Raw genomic sequence first — 20416 nt, 5'->3', positions numbered from 1 at the left:
ACTGAACCCAAGCACTTGCACAGACATGCTCATGTTCTTTAAAAAATACAGCTTTAGATAAAGAGAACCTACCATGAATCTCATTTTAAATAGCTACAATAAAACTAAATTATAACACTGTTATAACACAACTTTTTGGCTCGACATGCTCTTTAAAGAGTATGCTCTGTACAGTACATCTATTTTCAATGCTGTTTACTTAAAGACCTGCAAGTCAAACACCATTGTTGTCATGCTGCCAAATATGTCTAACTGAAAAATTCCCCCTTGATACGCAAAGGTGCGGTCCGATCCACAGACTCCCTCAGGAAACGTCGACAGCGGTGACGGTGACCCGACCCGCTTCACAGGTCCATGTAGGGAGGCCAGAGTCTGGAGGCAGGGCCCGAGGGCTCGTGGCAGCGCTAGTTTAGACCCTAACAAAGGAAATGAGGGTCAGTGTTGGTCGACTCAACCCCGGCGCAGGAAGCTCTCTCTGGCAGGGAAAAGAAATACAATACTAGACTTTCACAAAGCGTCGGCCCGCACGGGTGTCCGCGGTGCTAAAACACTCAAACAAACTAGCTCATTCTCGTTCTTATACTGTCAATATTCCTATTTTTCGCTGTCGGCTTTGACAGGATTAAATAAATATTTGAGACAGAGATGTGCACATATTGCTTGTTACCAGGAATGTCTTATTGTTTAGTCACTGGGTCACATGTATGCGAGCCAAAGGACCCGATGTTATGAAGTGAGCAATTACCTGTTTGGAGCAACCCCAGAACCAGCACAAGCCCCATATATGTTGATACAATCATTGGCACACAGGACACCAAAAAAACTCACAACCTGTTAAATTATGGCTCGACGTTACATAGAAGACACATATAAGTGTCATTCATAGGGTAAATAATGGCATATTAATGCCATGTTTACATACAGTAATGCATGTACGTGATGTCACTGCTTCTGGGTGGGGCCAAAGATTTGTTGCCAGCACTCAACTGGACCCAACTTTCGTCTTGGTGTGTGCAGCAAAATATCTGAAAAACAGCAAATAGTTTTGAGTCTTTGTTGTGTCTGTGTTGTCCATAAGATGTCATGCTATATATGTTTACTTGTACGTTTTCTCCTCTTCTCTGATCTGGCGTGTTGAGAGGTGCTTTCATGTCTCCACTTAAAATGGCCTCTCACTAGAGTGGCTTTGAACTCACATGCAGGTCTAAGTAAAATACACAGTCTGACATGGGCTGCGGACTAGCCGTCCAGATGTCTGCGCAACAATACATGCACATTTCAGGATAACGCACAACTTGATCCGTACCATAAGTATAATGGGCCTTGCATTTTAATAGGATTAATGTCATGTGTTTGACAGGAGAGACTTGATTTTACTCATACACACACATGTGCAACACACAGATCTCATAGCAGTAGGCAAAATACATGAAACACACTGACATTTTCCTCAAAAAAGAAAAAAAACTGAGATATAGGATCTGATAGAAACCGTAATGCAATGTTGGACAAAAAAGCGGTTCTGTGAGTTGGACATTTCTCTGACAATAAAACAGATCTTTATTAACCTGTAAATGTCTTTTTACAGTACATAATGATATTTTCCAACCAAAAAATATCAAACACTGACATTACAACACTTATTCACTTGGATACATACCATGTATACATGGCAATGAACATTTAACTTGTAAAGGTATTGGCGTTTTTGGGTTTAACCCTTAACCCTCCTGTTATGTGTGGGGTCAAATTGACCCCAAAGCTACTTTTACATTTATTTTAAATATGCTAAATACATATTTAAAACTTGATTCTTTCTGACTTTTTCTAATTTTATTAAAATAGTTCATAGACATGTTCATCTTATGTTACAGAGTTTTCAGAATGTCTGTACACATTTAAACCTAATCGTTGATGTTTGGGGTCATTTTGACCCCAAATTCTTTTTATGCTTAACTTTCTATGCTAAATATTTTTTTGTTCTATTTTACCTTTTCCTGATGAATCTCTCTTGCCAACATAAGTAAAATATTAGTTTTAGTTTGTACTTATCGTATCAAACATCAGAAACACCCACGCACACACACACACACACACACACACACACACACACACACACACACACACACAAAATCTGCACAACAGATTCCCAGTAGCAAAAAAAGTACTAACTATTGTGAAATTGTATTTAGTGTTCAGTTTAAATTTACAATTTTGCATTTTGGTGGATCTTTTTATTCAAAATGACTGGCAGTGAACAGGGTATACTGCAGTGTATGGGACCCATGACCGATGCTCTATCAACTGAGAAACAGGAAAACTTTTGAAGCTGTTGAATGTTTTTTTTTTGTGTGTGTATATCTATACATATGTATAGCCTATATACAGAAGTGTTTCTGTAGCTCAGTTGGTAAAGCATTAGCAGTGCAAAGGTCATTGGTTCAAAAGCCAGGGAACACGTATTGTGTATAAAACAATGTATACTATAGATACAGTATAAAAAATAATGTATAGCTTGAATGCATTTACCCTATGAAAAAAACTTGCAACAAATGTAATAAATGTTCATATTATCCTAAATATTCTATAAATTCATGTGGTGCAAAATGCTGTTTTTCTAGGTAAACGCAACAGGTTACATGTAGAAAAAAATGTATATAAATATTAAGAAATTATGAAAAAGCTGTGTTTTTTCTTAATACTTCTTGTAAAATATAGGTAGGTTAATTGTGAGTAAATAAATAACAAAACATAAACCTTTCTTTTTGAGCAATTTTGTGTATATATTGAAGTGTTTGGGGTCAAAATGACCCCACACATTAAAAGTGTTGCTAAAAATTGAACATAATAGGAGGGTTAAATTTATTGTATCGCCTTTCTTTTAATGCCTGGTCTTTTTTGTAATACAATCAGTTGAGTTCTGTACTTCAGACGTAATCTCTGCAGCCATATTTTTGACTATTAGCATAAAGTCTGTTGCAAATCCTATCTCAGTTTATTCTGCAGACAACACAGAAATGACTGGAAATTGTGTTTACTATATACAGTAAGTTTATCTCTATTCAGAACCAAATGAAGAAATGCCAACCTGATCTCGCAGGAATATGTAACTATTTTACAAGTTTTATGTGGTTAAAAAGAAACAAAAATCGGAAAAGTCAGTAAAAATTAGTGTTTTTGTACCTTAACTTTTAATAATGATTTGTAATTAAAGTTGCCAGATACAATTTTGCAGAAAATTTCAGTTTGATGTTGTTTCACGTAAAGATAAAGCCGTGTTTGATATGTTTCCCACAAAGGTTGGAATATCCATGTTGAAATACCCCACTTCTACCCTCAATGCATTCTAGTCTTATGTTAAGTTCGCATGTTCACCACATGACGTTCTAGTTTGACCAAAATGTGAGTTTATTTTCACGTTTCGCATAATCTCGCTGAAAACAGAACTAGTCTCCATCTTTTTCTCAATTTTGAGTTGTCTGGCACAAATAGTATGTAAACTGAAATGTTGTGTTTCAAACAGAGATGTCAAATTAGAGGCAAAAGTAACAGATTGCAGCTTTAACCTCTAAAGCAATGGTTCACAACTGGTTTCACATCAAGTGTTGACCCAACACAGTAACAAAATTGTGACACCCCTTCACTTTCGCTTGAGCTGTTTCTATGTAGTTACTGGAGTAACACAGATGTTTGTGTAACCAAAAGACTGTGTGTGACTGATTGGGCCATTCTACAGAATTGGTGCAAAATCAGAGTTGGAAACATCTTGCATTCTTTTGTTTTATGTATACATGCAAATTGTACAACATCAAATGTACACATTTCTAGTAATTGTGAAGTTAATTTTCATATTGTAATTTTAGAAAGTTTTGGAATATTCTTCCTTTCCCCAAATTTTTCACTACTAAAACACAATAATATATAACTTAATTAGAAGGGTTATTTACATATTAAGATTTTGTTTAAATCTACTTTTTAAATATATTTTTTGCTATTTTTAAAAATGTTTTCACATGTAAATCAATAACAGTTACAATTTTAACAATATTTCAAGTGTAATTTATGAGATTTGTTGTATTTTGAATCCAATCTTTCTTTGTAAAAGGCGTAAAATTGATCATACTGATTTCAAAGTTAAGGATTCATTAGATTATACAGTATATACATTGAACTAAACACTATCATAACATCTTAGTTGATCATTTAATATACTATATATAATATATTTTTAACAAAACATCCCATGTGTTCGGTCGTGACACACACATATTCAGTAGTGATGGTAATGTTTTGGTAGTGATCACAATATTTAATTTGCACAGCTGAATCAGATTTTCAACATTTTATGTTAATACAAATAACTAACTTTGTTGCACATACGCAGGCAGCACATATAGCGGACACACATCTGACAGTAAATATCTAATAGAAAACCTACAGCTCACATTCTATATCACTACTAAACCATATTAAAGGGGTCATAGGCGTAAATACGTGTTTCCAAAAGATGAGACAACTAAAAATGAATGGTTACATTTTATTTACAATACTGTTCCAGAACAGTACAATCCGAATATTCAAGTGTGTGCAGTGCATTTCACAGATGATTGCTTCATGAACCTGAGAGAGATCAAGGCCGGCTGTGCATGAAAGCTTTGGTTAAAAGTGGGGCAATTCCAACCATTACAACTTCGCAAGGACAGTCTGGCGCTTCGGATTCGCAGCCTGTACATATATTTTAATTTTAAAAGACTTTGTTACGGACTAACGTGAGTTGAGTTTGTCATGTGTTTGTAGCACATGTTGATTCTTTGTGTGATCTGCAAATGCAGACAAGCGTGCAACAAGAAAAAAGACAACATAAGTCCTAATAATCAGTAATTATATTCCAACTAGAGGCAAATGTCGTGTTTATAATGGGGATTATTGTCTTTGTTGAGTCACGACGAGACATGGCGTAACACTGGTTGATCACTCACGGCAAATCTTTATAACGTCGTATATAAAAGGTAAAACAGTTAGCTATAGTTTTTAACTATTTAACATAATATTTAACCAATCCTTTACATCCTGCTCAAGTCGCGCTGGCAAAGTTGATGTATCGGCTTGATCATATTCATTTTCCGGATCAGATTCGGGCTCGAATTGGTAAGGAAAGTACCGATGACATTTGATCACCTGTCAGTACAATTGCTTTGGGACCTGATGTTCCAAATATGGTAAGAGGCGTTACATTTCCGTCACACGCTTGCAGTATTCGACCAATCACTACGCACTGGTTAACTGTCCAATCATAGCACACCTCGCTTTTCAGAGCCATGAGCTTTGTAAAAAATCTGCGAGTTTCAGAGAGGCGGGGCAAAGAGGAGATACAAACATGCACGGTAAGTAGAAAATACAGCGGTTTTGAACCTTAAATCGTGTATACACATTAAATTACATCTAAAACAAACCATAATATTCATTTTAGCCCTGTCATTTGACCCCTTTAAAATACTAATGATTTACATAACTGTAATAAGTTTTGTTTATTTCCCCAAATAAAGGATTAAGTGTTCCTTTTTGTCACTGCCGAAACAATGATACCCAGTGATACGTTTCGGTCGTGACTGTTTGGGTAGTGACAATTTTTGAATACTTTTGAGCCTAGCTCAAAGATGTTAATCAGCACATGGTTAGCAAACACAGTACTGAACAAATGCACACACATAAAAACTAAATGTTATGGAATAACGCCCAAAAAGTTTGCTCAATTGAAGAAGAAATATGTTAGTGACGTTTCTTAAAGCTACACACGGATTTTCAGGCTTTGGAACACATTTACTTCAAAATGATAAGACCGATCTACTCATCATGTACAGTAGCTAATAGAGAGAGGGACACAGTAATGATTCTTGATAAAAAAATGTAGGGGTGTGTAACATCAGTCTCAGCCAATGGACGCCAATGGACTAAAACATACACTGTTTCGGTAGTGACATGAAATACCGGGACACTTTTTTTTACAGTTTAATCATTTGAACTTCACTCTTTTAAAAACATCCAAAACATTTTTTTAAAAACAACAATGGAAAAAATGAAAAAATAAAATGTTATACATTTACAACATAAGTTGAAATTTAGGGGTTTGGATTCGGGACACCCATCTCCCAATTGAAAGTACCCAATAAATGATGATTTTATAGATTAAGCTTACTGGTATTATAAATATTACTGTGGTTTTCAATAGATGATAGAAGAATCTTAGTAAACAGCCAAGATTTGAATACTTGAATGCTTTTTAAATGTGTTTTTTGATGTGGGACAGCAGTTTGCACGAATTCTGTAGAATGGCCATAGGCCTAGCCACTTTATAATATGCGACTTTATAAATTGATGACTGGCTTTTTGTTTGTATGAATGTCGTTGTGTATGTAAAAATAAGAGAGCATGCTTTCCATTTTTGTATCTTCTGTTCCTTAGAAAGTGGTGTACACTTTAAACAAGTCAACTCCACCCAGCTTTCACCTGCTGACACATTTATGTTTAGACACTATATCATTGGACCTCGTGTGTTTATTTAGCATGTAAATTTCCAGTATCACGCCTCTGTAAAGAGACACTCTCAGACATCTGTTAACTGACGGCCACTACAGCGATTGCTGTTTGCATTCCTAACAGCGTGTGAAGTACTGTCCTCTGTTTTAAAAAGGCTTGTGACAGCTTTGTCTCAGCTACCCATTCAGCGACTCTCTTTCAGAAGCCAAAATAAGGCGTTAGAAACGAGAACAAGACTGCACAAGTATGATGTCCTGATCACAGCTGCATGGTTATGGCTGAAAATAGTCGCATTTTTGCAAAATAATCACACGTGACCTCCGAACCGCCGCGATAACTAACTATTACGTTGATGTGAACGAACAAATGATGAAATCAAGGTGTCAGGGTATGAACAATTGTTTTTTTTTTCACTCAAAACCGAATTGCCTGCATAATTCAGTATTGAAAAAACTGTTCACAAATCAATTGCAACCGATACTAAAGAGTGCGACTTTTCCAAAGATTAATGGCAAAGCTGAATTAACTGTATGCCTTAGGCAAATGTAGTCATTGGACATGGGCATGGCTGTTATCCTGCGTATCGAGTGGGTGACCCAGAAATGAGTCACAGACAGCAGGGAAAACAATGTTAAATGCAAATAATAGTAAAGAAATACTTCATCAATTTGTGTTTCATTTAGAAGCTAGTGGGATTCCAAAGTGAACAGGTTTGAAAACAATGTCATATTAGTTAGTCTATTGGATTGTTTTTCGCTTACTTGACGTAAAGAGAAAAACAAACCACCCTGATCATATCAAATGCAAATTCACTTGCAAGAAGAATAAACAGGCTTTGTATTTTGTACAGTGACTTATTGGATGTCTGAAGCACGAAATCATGAAAATGTAAGAGACTTTGGATCCAGTAATGAACCCTTGTATGGTGTTTATATGTCTGTTACTCAGCCAATGTTTGCAGGGCTAGTGGGCCCAAAGCAATTTTTCATTTGCTTATGGGTAATATTTCTAATTTACCTCTTTTAAATCACATTCTTGAAAAGAGTTTGCTATTTTATTTGTAAAAAAACAAAACAATAAAAGAATCCAAGATATATGTGAAAAAACATAAAAAATATACAGTAAATGTCTACGCTTGAAAAAAAAACCAATTTGGAACATTACACATTGAAAAAGGGTCACCACTTGATGTTCAATGTAAAACCTGATCCTGAAGCGAAATCTCTCGAGAACCCCTGCAGTAGGCCGTGCGCATGCTTAGAAGGCAACAGACGCCGCCGGAGGCTCAACACTTGACTTCATACTGTATATAGATAGATAAACAAATAGAGAAGTGATTGATTGCTCATTATAAGAGGTTCCAGTGAATGACAGACCCAGCTGTTGACAGCTGCGGGGGGATATGGAGGAGGGCAGCAGATGGCGGAGGGCACGACGGGGCTCGGGAATTGAAAAGGAGGAAAACGGGCCCAGCGGTGCAGATCCTCTCGGGCCAGCCCTGTGTTTGTGTTGGCTCGTGACCAGCCTTCCATTACTCCTCTTGAGATACAGCTTTCAGGACTATTTACAGCCCTGGCCGAAGTGTTCGTGCGAGCTCCAAATCCTTTTCTCTTCTTCCCCCCTCCCTCCTTGCCCTCATTCGTTGTCGAAGAGGCACTTTTATAAACTACACTGTTTGTTGAAACTTCAACCTCGATTCATTGATTTCACTCAATGAAGGAGAATAATCACATCGTCTCGACCAATAGCGAGATGTTCAGCTGAACAGGGCCTACTCTCATTCACACTGTTTCAAATCAAAGTGATCCGCCTCTGGTCAGCATTTTTAAGCAACGTAGGTGCACGCCTGACACGAAGGCTGTTCCAAAACATGGGCGGTAGACAGCAGAATTATGTCCCACTGGGAAAATAAATCTTTATTGTTTGCTGCGTTTGGCAGACACTTATCCAAAGCGATTTACAGTCCATTTAAGCTGTACATTTGATTGGTATGTGCATTTCCGGAGATGAAATAAATGATAGATTTATAACTTTATAGTTCATGGGCGTTGCTGAGCTCAGGAAAAAATAAATGGAAGATGAAGAGAGATATGTTGATCACAAACAAACACGTATTTCACTCAATACTAAATGTGTATGATTAAAAATACTTACAGTCTAATTTAAACTATATGTTGCATAATATTTGTGTGTGCTTTGTGTACTGATTAAATGAACATGACAGTGCAATGCGCTGCTCTAGTGAAATTCCCACGTTCCAGTAAAAAGAGCCCATTCCATTATCCCTCGGCGTGAACCAGAGGCTTGTTTTTGAGGGCAAATGACGCAGGCGTGTAGTAAGATACGGTGACGAACACACCATTTTTCGTTTTGTTCCAATAAGATACCGTCTCCTCTTTGCGGAAGCTTTCATCACTGTCCTTTGCCGGAAAAATAAGCCTCTGGTTCACGCGCAGCCGAGGGATAACGGAAGTAGACATTATAGTTAATAGTGGCGTCAATATGGATATTTCTCTTAAAGCGTACATAACATGAGATCATGAAAATGACATTTCATGCAGTGTGTAATGTTGCCATGTTTGAAAGTAAGCAGTTTGCCAAGTTGTAAATCCGAAGGTGAATGGATAACAAAGTTATTGGCTTGGAAAAAAGAGAGTCGACTCTGAATCACGCAAACGAGTCGTCCCTAGTCCAATTTGCGAATCGCCGCGGATTTACATCACTACATATAGTTCCCCTCCTACGTTTTGCTAGGACTGCCAGCGAAAACTTCACTCTTCTCCCCCAAACACTGTCGCTCGTGAGCCTCATTCACGGTAGACCAATCACAGCAGACTAGACCATCTGACCAATCACATCAGACTAGGCAGCGGAAAGGAGGGGATTAGACAGATGAATAACGGAACGAATCATTTGAGAGTCAGTCAAGAAGTAAGGTAAAAGTAATTAACTATTATTACGAAATAATAGTGTTTTTACGCCTTCTATGTACATAAACTTCTTGTTGGACACTCCATAAACCAAAGTAGGACCTTAAAAATCCCTAGATTGTCTAGTTTGTATTGTTTAAACAAACACAACGATTCGCTTCAGAAGACCTTTGTTAAGACCACGAAGCCGTGTCGAGCAGTTCTTTGATCAATGGACGCACTTTTTGGAGCTTCAAAAAATTGCCCCCTACTCACTCCCATTCTACCGCTTGGAAGAAAAATGATACGTGGTATTATAACTATGACTGCATTATTCTTCAAGAAGAAAGTCATATTCAGTTAAGATGCCTTGAAGGTGAGTAAAACATGGGGAAATTTTGTTTCTTCACTGAAGTATCCCTTTAAAGGCATACTCCACCCAAACTTGAAATTTCTGTCATGAATCACTCCACTATAGCTCATATTTTAATGGCCTGATTGAACCTGAGGGGGCAAATCTTGTTTGTCCACTACTGTATGTTGTGTTTTTGTGACTTTAGTGAGCAATTTTAAAATATTCTCCTCCTAGACTTTCCTTAAACAGACAATGGCTATTTCTCAATTCTTTAGCGATCTTGCGTCCTTGTGTTCTGGTTCCAATTCTCGAGATCACAAGTACAGAAAAGGCATCAAAAAAGTACTGGATGTGATCTTGATATCAAGGATGAACTGAATGCAGACTTGCACGTACCGAATCCGTTTGTTGTGTTGCTGCCTGTATAAAAAATAAAATACAATGTTTTATTTTGGGTAAGGGGCAGCTCACTTGATTTTGGAACGGATCCATTGCCTCTTCTTGACTCTCCTCATATTCACTCCTTTCATTTTTCTCTCTGAGGTGAACTAACATCATCTCTCCAGCCAACTCATGCAGTCATCAAACAAGCCCTTACATTTCTTGCATTCAAATTATTTGTTGTATTTTTTTCCATACTCTCAAGGTCCTCTAGGGCTTTTTCCTTGATTTCTCCAAACATCCTGGCACCGACATGAAGGCAGTGGGCCTATATTTGTTGCTCCCAAGCAAACGTATACAGTGAGATCTCATGTCAACTCCTTGGTTGGCACTCAGCTGAACGCTCCTATAGGGCACTTGCTCATTTCCCATGCGTATCTGCCTGCATGTCATTTCAAAGCATTTGTGTATGCGGTTTTTAGGCCTCTTGGAGAGAGCAGTAAGGGGAGGAGGTTCAGGACGGAGAAATTCCTCCTCCGTGAATCAATCTAAACAGATTGAGTTAAAAGCCGTGCTGAGCGGTGCGGCAGAGCTCCTTTGGTGGTACATATATCTGACTCAACTCGGAGCTGGGTTTCAGTTTCCTATGCATGTCAAGGTGTGTTAGGCTTTGGTGCAACTCAAGTTTCTTGGGCCGTGGTGGGCTATCAGTCACTGTAGACCACCTCCCACTCCATCCCTGAATCTAATCTACAGGCTGTCGGGCTGTAGGAGCCCAAACCCCTTCACCTCTTCTCATCCATTTCAAGATGTTTTTCAAGATGTGCAAACCTTGAGGCCTTTAAATAATGTTTCAATAACTGACCATCATTTTGCTTAACCGACTAGACAACCACCAAACCAGGGTCAGTATGGATGGAATGTCTGAATATAAAACCAAAACAGTTTACAGTCAAAAGAAAGAAAGTTTAAACGTCTAGTTCTTCAAAACCATTTGGATGTGCTGGAGCATTAACAAAATCACTAAATTGATTCAAAGTACATTCAATGTACAAAAATGCCCCAGAGAAACATTACAAAACCTTAATTTTTAACCTTTTCATGCACTGCATTAATATCTCTCTCTTTGCCACATTATTAAAGGGTCATATAGTTTTTTCAGGTGTTTGGCACTGCAACCTCAATTGTGGTTCTTTCACTCAACAAACCTCTGTACTTCTGCCCGGTGCCCGGACATCCACAATCCAAGCCACAAGTCAAAGCACTTACAGTATATGAGGAGGTGTGTTTGTTTCAGGTAACCACAGGATAGTGTGGGTTAGAAAGAATCCTGTTTACCACAGAAAGCCAAACTGGTGCAGCTGCTTGCTGGAAGCAACTGGACAAGCAGCAAATCCTGGGAAGTCGAGAGCTTAGTCACTTGTTGGACAACACAATAGTCTTGGCGCTCGGCATGAGAATGCAGAAGGATCTAGATTCTCCAGCGCATTGTCAAGAGAGACCTTTGCGCACCGTAATCCAATCTGAATTCCTCTGTTTATGATGGATTCACTCAGCCATCCTGAAAATCAAAAGAAGGATGTGAGGATCATTTCATGTGTGTCGTTGTGTTAAAGGTTCCGATTATATTTACACTGCAGACCTCATTCAGTGACAGGAAAGCTGGAAGTGTTTAGCCGGTAGAAGGATCCTGAATCCAATTCAGTTTTGTCACTCATTGTAAAGGTCAGTGCTTTTGACATGATTACAACCATATTCATCAGGTCTCATGACATCATTCTTGTTTACCATGGTCTTTCTGCCCTTTCCACTTCCACCGGCTATTTAGATTAACTGTGAATGACAACAGAGCTTACGGCGTAACAACTACCAGAACGTGACTTTGTGGTTGTCAGTAGTTTAAATGCTGACTATTAAAGGGGTCATATGGCGCGAACACATGTTTTTCTGTGTCTTTGGTGTGTTATAAGTTGCCCATGCATGTATTATACACGTAAAATTGCGAATAATAAAGTGGCGGAACAAAAGATGCATTCTATTTAAAGCAAATGCTCACCCAGACCTGCCTGAAAAGCCTCGTGTAACCACACCCCCACAAATCTACGCCAGTTGGTGGTACGATTTGACTAAGACCGCCCAAATGTATACACAAGTAAGGTGGGCGTACCTGTCAGTACAATTGCTTTGGAACGTGATGTTCCAAATATGGTAAGAGGCGTTACATTTCCGTCACACGCTTGCAGTATTCGACCAATCACTACGCACTGGTTAACTGGCCAATCATAGCACACCTAGCTTTTCAGAGCCATGAGCTTCTTAAAAAATCTGCGCGTTTCAGAGAGGCGGGGCAAAGAGGAGATACAAACATGCACGGTATGTGGAAAATACAGCGTTTTTTAACCTTAAATCATGTATACACATTACATTGCATCTAAAAAAAACGATGATATTTGTTTTAGCAGTGTCATACGACCCCTTTAAACAAATATGTGCTTTACAGAATATATTCTTAAATTAAAGTATTTCATTATCGAATCAAAAAATGTACAATAGCTCATTGAACAATATGAGTGCCATTTGTGTCCCTCATGTTTATATATTCAGTATATAAATTTCTTAAATAATAATTTCAGCTGATAGACATTTAAAATATGAATATAGACATTTTCATAACATGTCAACAAAAACTAGCTTCTTGGTGTAGAAGAAAACACACACGTTTTAAATGTGAAAATAAAAGATAGCATTTTCAGCATAGATATTAGTTAACAAATTGTAAAAATAAAATTTGTGTTAGCTTTCAAGCTATGTTTCAACCCTGTTACCATCATATTTTTGGCTTTTTACATTTCATGAACACAAATAAAAACATTATCATCAATCAAAAAGTTGTATTAGTCAAGAAAATGTAGTGTTTTTTAATAATTTTTCATTTTTTAAATAATTGTATCATTTTTAATCACTGTCAACCCTGTTACTGTTAAGTTTGTTACCATCCACCCTGTTACCTTCTGATAGCAATATGAGCTGATTACAACTCTTTCCAAATCTCAAAATCTATTAAAACCCAACCAATCGGTGGAATCCATGTGACCTCATTCAGTAGCTGATACAACGCCTGTGCGATTCGTCATTGAACACTTCCGAAGCAAAATTAGTTAACCCACATGAATGGATGTGAACGCTTAAGGAGACCGAAGTTGAACCTCTCCTCAAAACTCAAAAGTCCACGCTCATGCCAGGAAGCTGTATGGTTGGGTGTTATGTGTGAACATTAATGTGATATGATGTGACCACTAGATGAGCGATGGAGTCCAGTCCACTCGTCCGACCTCCTGAACACAAATAAGCTCCTTACTTCCACGTTTGCCTTGCCTGTTAGTGTCCAGCTGTACACAAGCCAATTACAAGCACCATGGCTTTAATTGTGTATGCGGTGAGTTTGCACATAGAAAGTAAAATAACTTTTTGCAAAGAAAAATAAACGACGGGGGATTTTTCCTGGGAGGAAACCTTTCGTTTACTATATGACATGTTTCTTAATAGTGCTAAAGTGTTCTGTGTTCTTTAAATAAACAATGGCCAGTTTTGCATAGAGGGGCATGAAAGAATGTGGGACTTCACCACTCCTCGCACACATGTCAGCAATTTGGCTGCCTTGTGTATTTTGGATGTTAAAAAAAGCAGCATTTCAAAGTAAACGAGAGAGGGAGAGTCTTATCCGCCTGGCAGCTGCGCTCGGTACGAAATTGCTTTCAGCTGATACTCTGCAGCTCAAACTTGCTTGGGTAATGTCAAGTGATGCATTGCAATACTGAGAAAACAACACGGACAAAAATAAATAAAGGGAGAGAAAATGGTTGAACATTTCTATGCTTATCCTTCACCTCTGAGATGCACATTGTCCAGCTGAGCTCGAGAATGCAAGCAGACGAAAAGCCAACACGAGACCTGGCCAGGAATACACACATTGCCATGTACTACATTCACATTAATGGTTTACATAAAACGGTCATGACTATTTTTGAATTTTAGTTACATAACATCGTTTTACAAACATTTTGCAAGATATTTGTACATTTTGAAAGGTCTGCATATCTGTGGGAATCCTATTTTTGTCCAAATAATTTATTATTGATACATAATTAGATTATATGTCAAATGATTCAAATAACATGTACTTAAAGGGATAGTTCACCCAAAAATGAAAATTCTGTCATCATTTATTTACCCTTGTTTAATACCTGTAAAAATGTCTTTGTTCTGATGAACACAGAGAAAGATATTTGGAAGAATGTTACCAAGTCACTTCTGGGACCTCATCGAGTACCATAGGAACAATTAAATGGTAGTCAAAGGTGCCCAGAACTGTGTGTTTTCCTAAATTCTTTAAAATATGTAATTTTGTGTTCAACAGAACAAAAAAATCTACAGGACTGAAATGTTCCAGAACTGAAAATTGCTAACATTATTCCAAATATCTTTCTTTGTGCACAACAGAACAAAGAAATGTATACAGGTTTGAAACAACCTGAGGCCGAGTAAATGATGACAGTTTTCATATTTGGGTGAACTATCCCTTCAAATTTTCCTAATTGAAAAGTCTCATAACTTTATGTTCAAGGATTTTGCAATTCAACAGATGCTCAATAATAAAGATGTTTATGCACAGCAACTTTACATTTATAACAGGAACAATCCCTCTGGAACAATCCGGGCTTAAGTGCTTTGCTCAAGGGCACTGATGACAGTTCATAAACTGTCGGGTCCTGATAATTTACACTTGCTGCTAATTTTGTACTTTATAACAGTGCTGTATTTTTCAATTTACATTTCATAAACATCTTTATTATTTAAAAAAGTCACACCGAATAAAATGTACATTTGTGCAAAGTGTATTAAAAAATCACATATTTGCAAATTGTTGGTACTGAATCAGTTTTTTAGGATTTTCTAAATCATGCTTTGGGATTTATATAAAATGTATGTATTAACTAAAAATATGTCAAAGTAAAAAGAAATATAAAATATGCAATACCTTTGAAACAAATGTTTAATGTCTCAGACTTTTAAAGGGGTTTTACTGTATTATTATGTCCTTTTACGACTTCTTGATTTTGTTTTTAATGTTTACTAGAATAGGTTTTCATGCTTGCTTGTTAAAAACATTATTTTTTACATATTTTATGATATTGCAGCACATATCTTCCGAGTCTCTCTGTAATGCTCTGTTTCACATGAAGCCCCCTTTTTCTGAAATGCTCTGAATGGAAAAAGTATATTAGGACTTGAGATTATTTTATATTTTACATATAAACAGACAACAAATAAATACATATAATAAAATGAACAATCGTGACATATTTGTTTAGGTCTGCTCCTACAGGAGAATCAATAACGAGTTATACATTCTTCATATTGTTCGAGTTCCTGTATTGCCACCCACAAAACCTTAAAATGTATCTCTAAGACTAAAGCCACCCACCGTGTAAGCTGTTTTTGGAAAATCATTGAATCATTTTTATTCCTCCCTTGATACAGGCAAGCAGTTATAAGAGATTTCTCCAAATGGATTTGACACCATTGTTCTACCAAACTGTATTCTGACACCGTGTCTAGTCTGAATAGTTCACACTGTGTCAATTTGTTCCCAGCGTGCTGTTGTTTAGATTGTCAGAGCTGAAGGATCTGGAAGCATTTGGTGGCTTTGCTCGCTGGGAGCTATCAGACGATTCCGTCTTAAACTATTTTGATATCAGCTCTGTGGAGCGTTGACTTAAGAACTGTGCCTGAGAAACTATCCCCTCCGGACTCTGGTTGCACTGCAAGAATGAACACAAAGGCCAGGATGAGACCTCGGCCGGCCGAAACCTTTCAAAGCAGGAACACCTAGATAAATTTACTATTAATTTCCCTGTTGAAAAAAACAGCATATGCTGGTTAGGTAGGTTTTGAAGCATGGTAGCTGGTTTGTGCTGGTTCAAGCTGGTCATGTACTGGTTTAAGCTAGTCCTAAACCAGCTCATGCCCAGCTTAAACCAGCACATGACCATATTAGGACCAGCTCATGGCCAGTTTAAACCAGCACATGACCATCTCAGGACCAGCTCATGACCAGTTTAAACCAGCACATGACCATCTCAGGACCAGCTCATGACCAGCTTAAACCAACACATGACCATTTTAGGACCAGCTCATGACCAGCTTAAACCAGCACATGATCAGCTCAGCACCAGCTCATGACCAGTTTAAACCAGCACATGACCATCTCAGGACCAGCTCATGACCAGCTTAAACCAACACATGACCATTTTAGGACCAGCTCATGACCAGCTTAAACCAGCACATGATCAGCTCAGCACCAGCTCATGACCAGTTTAAACCAGCACATGACCAGCTTAAACCAGCAAATGACCAGCACAAACCAGCTACCATGCTTCAAAACCTACCTAACCAGCATATGCTGTTTTTTTCAATGGGGTTGACCAACATGGACTAGTTAAGCGCGGTTTTTACTTCTGCGTAGGGGCGTAGCCNACATGACCATTTTAGGACCAGCTCATGACCAGCTTAAACCAGCACATGATCAGCTCAGCACCAGCTCATGACCAGTTTAAACCAGCACATGACCAGCTTAAACCAGCAAATGACCAGCACAAACCAGCTACCATGCTTCAAAACCTACCTAACCAGCATATGCTGTTTTTTTCAATGGGGTTGACCAACATGGACTAGTTAAGCGCGGTTTTTACTTCTGCGTAGGGGCGTAGCCTACGTACGTAGATGACGCCGTCGTGAACATTTATGGTTCTGCGTTGAGAGTATGCGTCGTACTGCAATTACACTGTCGAAATGCTAGTTGGCTCTTTGTGTTTTCATGGGTTTGCTCTTCTTCGCCGATGTTTTGTGTGTATGCTAGTGTATGCAAATGACAATGGAGGCTGATCACATCTTAATGGAGTTGGAGCTGATCGAAACAGAAAAATGTGTAATCCGTTATATTATTAACCTTACTTTCATGTTAGAAGTTAAAACGGATGTTATATTAAACTTAGTCTTGTCCACATTTTGGATTTTTATGTGTGTTCATTTAGATATTGTTGAAAAAAAGTATACTTTTCAAAGGGGTGTACTCCGCAGAGCACATACATATATGTCAAAACTGTGTATTGAAATGATATCATATTTTGTCATGGATAACTCACCCTATTAATTGTTTAGTTAAAAATGAAAAGAAATGCAACCAAGATCTGGAAGTGTCACAATTTTTTTCTTTATTTGCAAAAGAGTCAAAGAACAGAATATGTAAAAGTGCAAACTATGTATAGATGAGTATACAATGCAATATTAACACAAATATAAAACTTTCAGAAAACTAGTAACAATAAAAGGTAAAACAAAAAATAAAACTATAAAGCCAATAAAGTGCAAAAGATCGTGCACAGTGTTTATAAAGTGCGAAGTTCTTCATGTCTTTTGCTGACACTCTTCCAAACCGACGTTAGAGGAAATCTCTCTCCAAGAATTCGCCGCCATCTGACAGTCTTTATAGTCCGCCGAAGAGGAGTCATACAGATGCGAGCATTTCCTCTTCAATCAGACGCTCAGTACTTGGTCGATGTCGATGCTCGCCATGTTGTTCTTTTGTGGACTCTGAACTTGCCGGAAGAAGACGCCAGAAATGCGTAGAAGGAAGTGCGATGCTGCCAAACCGACCAATCACAGCGCTTGCGGTCCGCGTAGGGTCCACGTTGAGTTGACGCGTTGTTACATTTTAGGTTACGGCATAGGTCCTACGCAGAACCATAAATTGGCCTTTAGAATTGAGAAATATAAAATAGTTCCACTGAAGATGGTTGACCAAGTAACTACTGTTTAGGCTAATAACGCTAGCATCACATACAGGATATTAGCATCTAAAACATATGCTTGTAGTCTTTTAAGTTGGGAATAAAGGTCAGCCGTAATCAGGATATTGGAAGACCCTCCGCTTGGGGCAATTACGACAGCTTAAATTCGAACTCCGCCACACGCCTAGACACGTAACTGTTCCAAAATGACAAGCACCTCCGCAACAAGTCCATTCCCTGTGACCTATTACCCAAATGTGTTTGTTCTGGGAGCTGCCATTACCCTGGCTATGATCCCACTTTGGAGCTAATGGCTGAATTCCTTGCATAAGTTTTTTGTGAAATAATTGATCACATGTGAGCGCGCCGGTGCGCGTTTCCTCCGTTTTGGAGGTGATATCATACGGTCAGAGCTTTTCTGTGATACTGTGATTGCTTCCCTCCGCCACGGCCAGGGCATTACACCATCGGACTAGAGCGGTCTCATCAAAGTGTGCCGTTATCACAAACAGCCCTGGACCCCGGCCACACGGATTCGGCAACTACGTGTCATGACGTGGCGGGGAAATTTGACTACAATTAAACCCGAAGGCCTACAAGATGTTTCAAGACAAAAATCAAGGGAAATGGTTGACTAGGTGTTCTAGATATTTCAAGGGACGTCCAGCTGTTGCATTCGCGCACATGTTGGAGCTCTTTGATAACATGGCAAATGAACATAATCCTGCTTTATTTGAGTGTACACTTTCTTGCAAACTTCATGCCAAAGAAATCATAATTTGATAAATATCTATGTAAAGTTCAAAGGCTTTGCTTCAGAAAGGATTACTTCTTTGATGGAAAAGGAAAGTCAAGTTCCTGGCTATTGTGTACTCCCACCATATTCACTCAGTACTCTGTCCAAACAGTTATTTGAATCAGAACGAATATGCGCCCCACTTCATATTGTTCATCTTGAGAGGAATGTTTTGTATACATCTTGTAAAACCATAGAGTACTACAACACGATTTTGACTCTTCTCCAACACTGAGTGAAAGACCTTCTGCATTAATCTAACTGCTTTATTTTTCGTATTTTGACAAATTTGTGTTTCCAGGAAGCGGCTGAGGTCAGCGCAGCATCTGTTGCTACTTATGGCCAAGATACATGCGTTGCTTTGTGTTGGTTGTCAGGGCAACCAAGCCTTTGCAATCACCATTGAATGGTCACATCTTCAATGGCCTCATAAAAAACAATGATTCTCATGAAACAGTAATACAGTGGTAATGTGACTGTCCCATTTTTCCTGGGTATTTACTGGTAAATTTACACTGATGCTGTAAACACAAGAGAAAGACTGTAGAATTAACAATTATAGTAATATATTACGGTTATAATGATCATTTTAAAAAGTCCTGACCAAGAATTTCTCTTTACCAAACCCAAAGGGGAAAAGTGTTTAAAAGAGAAGAAAATATGGCATAAAAGAAACCAATGCAAAAATGGGAAAAAAGCCAGCCATCCCATGCCCATATTGAATATACTTAAAAAAAATGTTATCAACCATTTTTGGCAAAAAATTTAACTCAAGTAAGAAATATATAAAAATATAAAAAAGTATTTGGTGCTTAAAATAAAGCTTCACCCAATAGTAAAAACTCTTGCATCATTTATACACCCTCATGTCATTCCAAAACTGTATGATATTCTTTAATTTGCAGATCACAGAAGAAGATATTTTGAAGAACGCTGGTAACCGAGCGACATTGGTACCCATTGACATCCCTTGCATGAGCAAAAACCACTGAGACATATATCTTCTTTTGTGTTCCCCTTAAGAAAGAAACAACACGATGGTGAGTAAATGATGGCAGATTTTTTTTATTTATCCCTTTAACTTGTTTGTGCAACAGCTACTGTATATATCTTGGTTGTATGAACTCCTTTCACAGCATCACAGTTTAATTCATCTGAAGGAATGAGCTGATTCATAGAAGATCATTTAAACAAATGGCTCCATCGACAGGCTAATGAAAGATCTGTGCTTGACAACACTGGCTCGCTCAGATGATGCCTCATAGCTTATTAATTTACTCTTTGGTGAGTTCCATTAGCTGTGCTTTCGTCTTTCCACTCTTCAACTGAAATGTATACACTTGCACACAGGAAACCCTTCTGGGCTCTGCCAACACTGCTACCAAGGGAACAGTTTTGGCAGCTACGTCTGGTCTCGAGGATGTACATCTGTGTTCTCCGATTGGCACAACTTCTGTGGACTGATTCCATCCATTAATAAACTGTAGCTCATTCGACTTTTCTGGTCCAATCAAGACAATCTGACCTGATCTGGACTGTTTCAAAGATAAAACATTTTAATATATTAATTGTTTTAATTTCAATTAAA

The sequence above is a fragment of the Triplophysa rosa genome, linkage group LG22 (genome assembly GCF_024868665.1).
Source record: "Triplophysa rosa linkage group LG22, Trosa_1v2, whole genome shotgun sequence".
NCBI classification, from domain to species: Eukaryota; Metazoa; Chordata; class Actinopteri; order Cypriniformes; family Nemacheilidae; genus Triplophysa; species Triplophysa rosa.
This window is presented reverse-complemented; position numbering follows the sequence as displayed.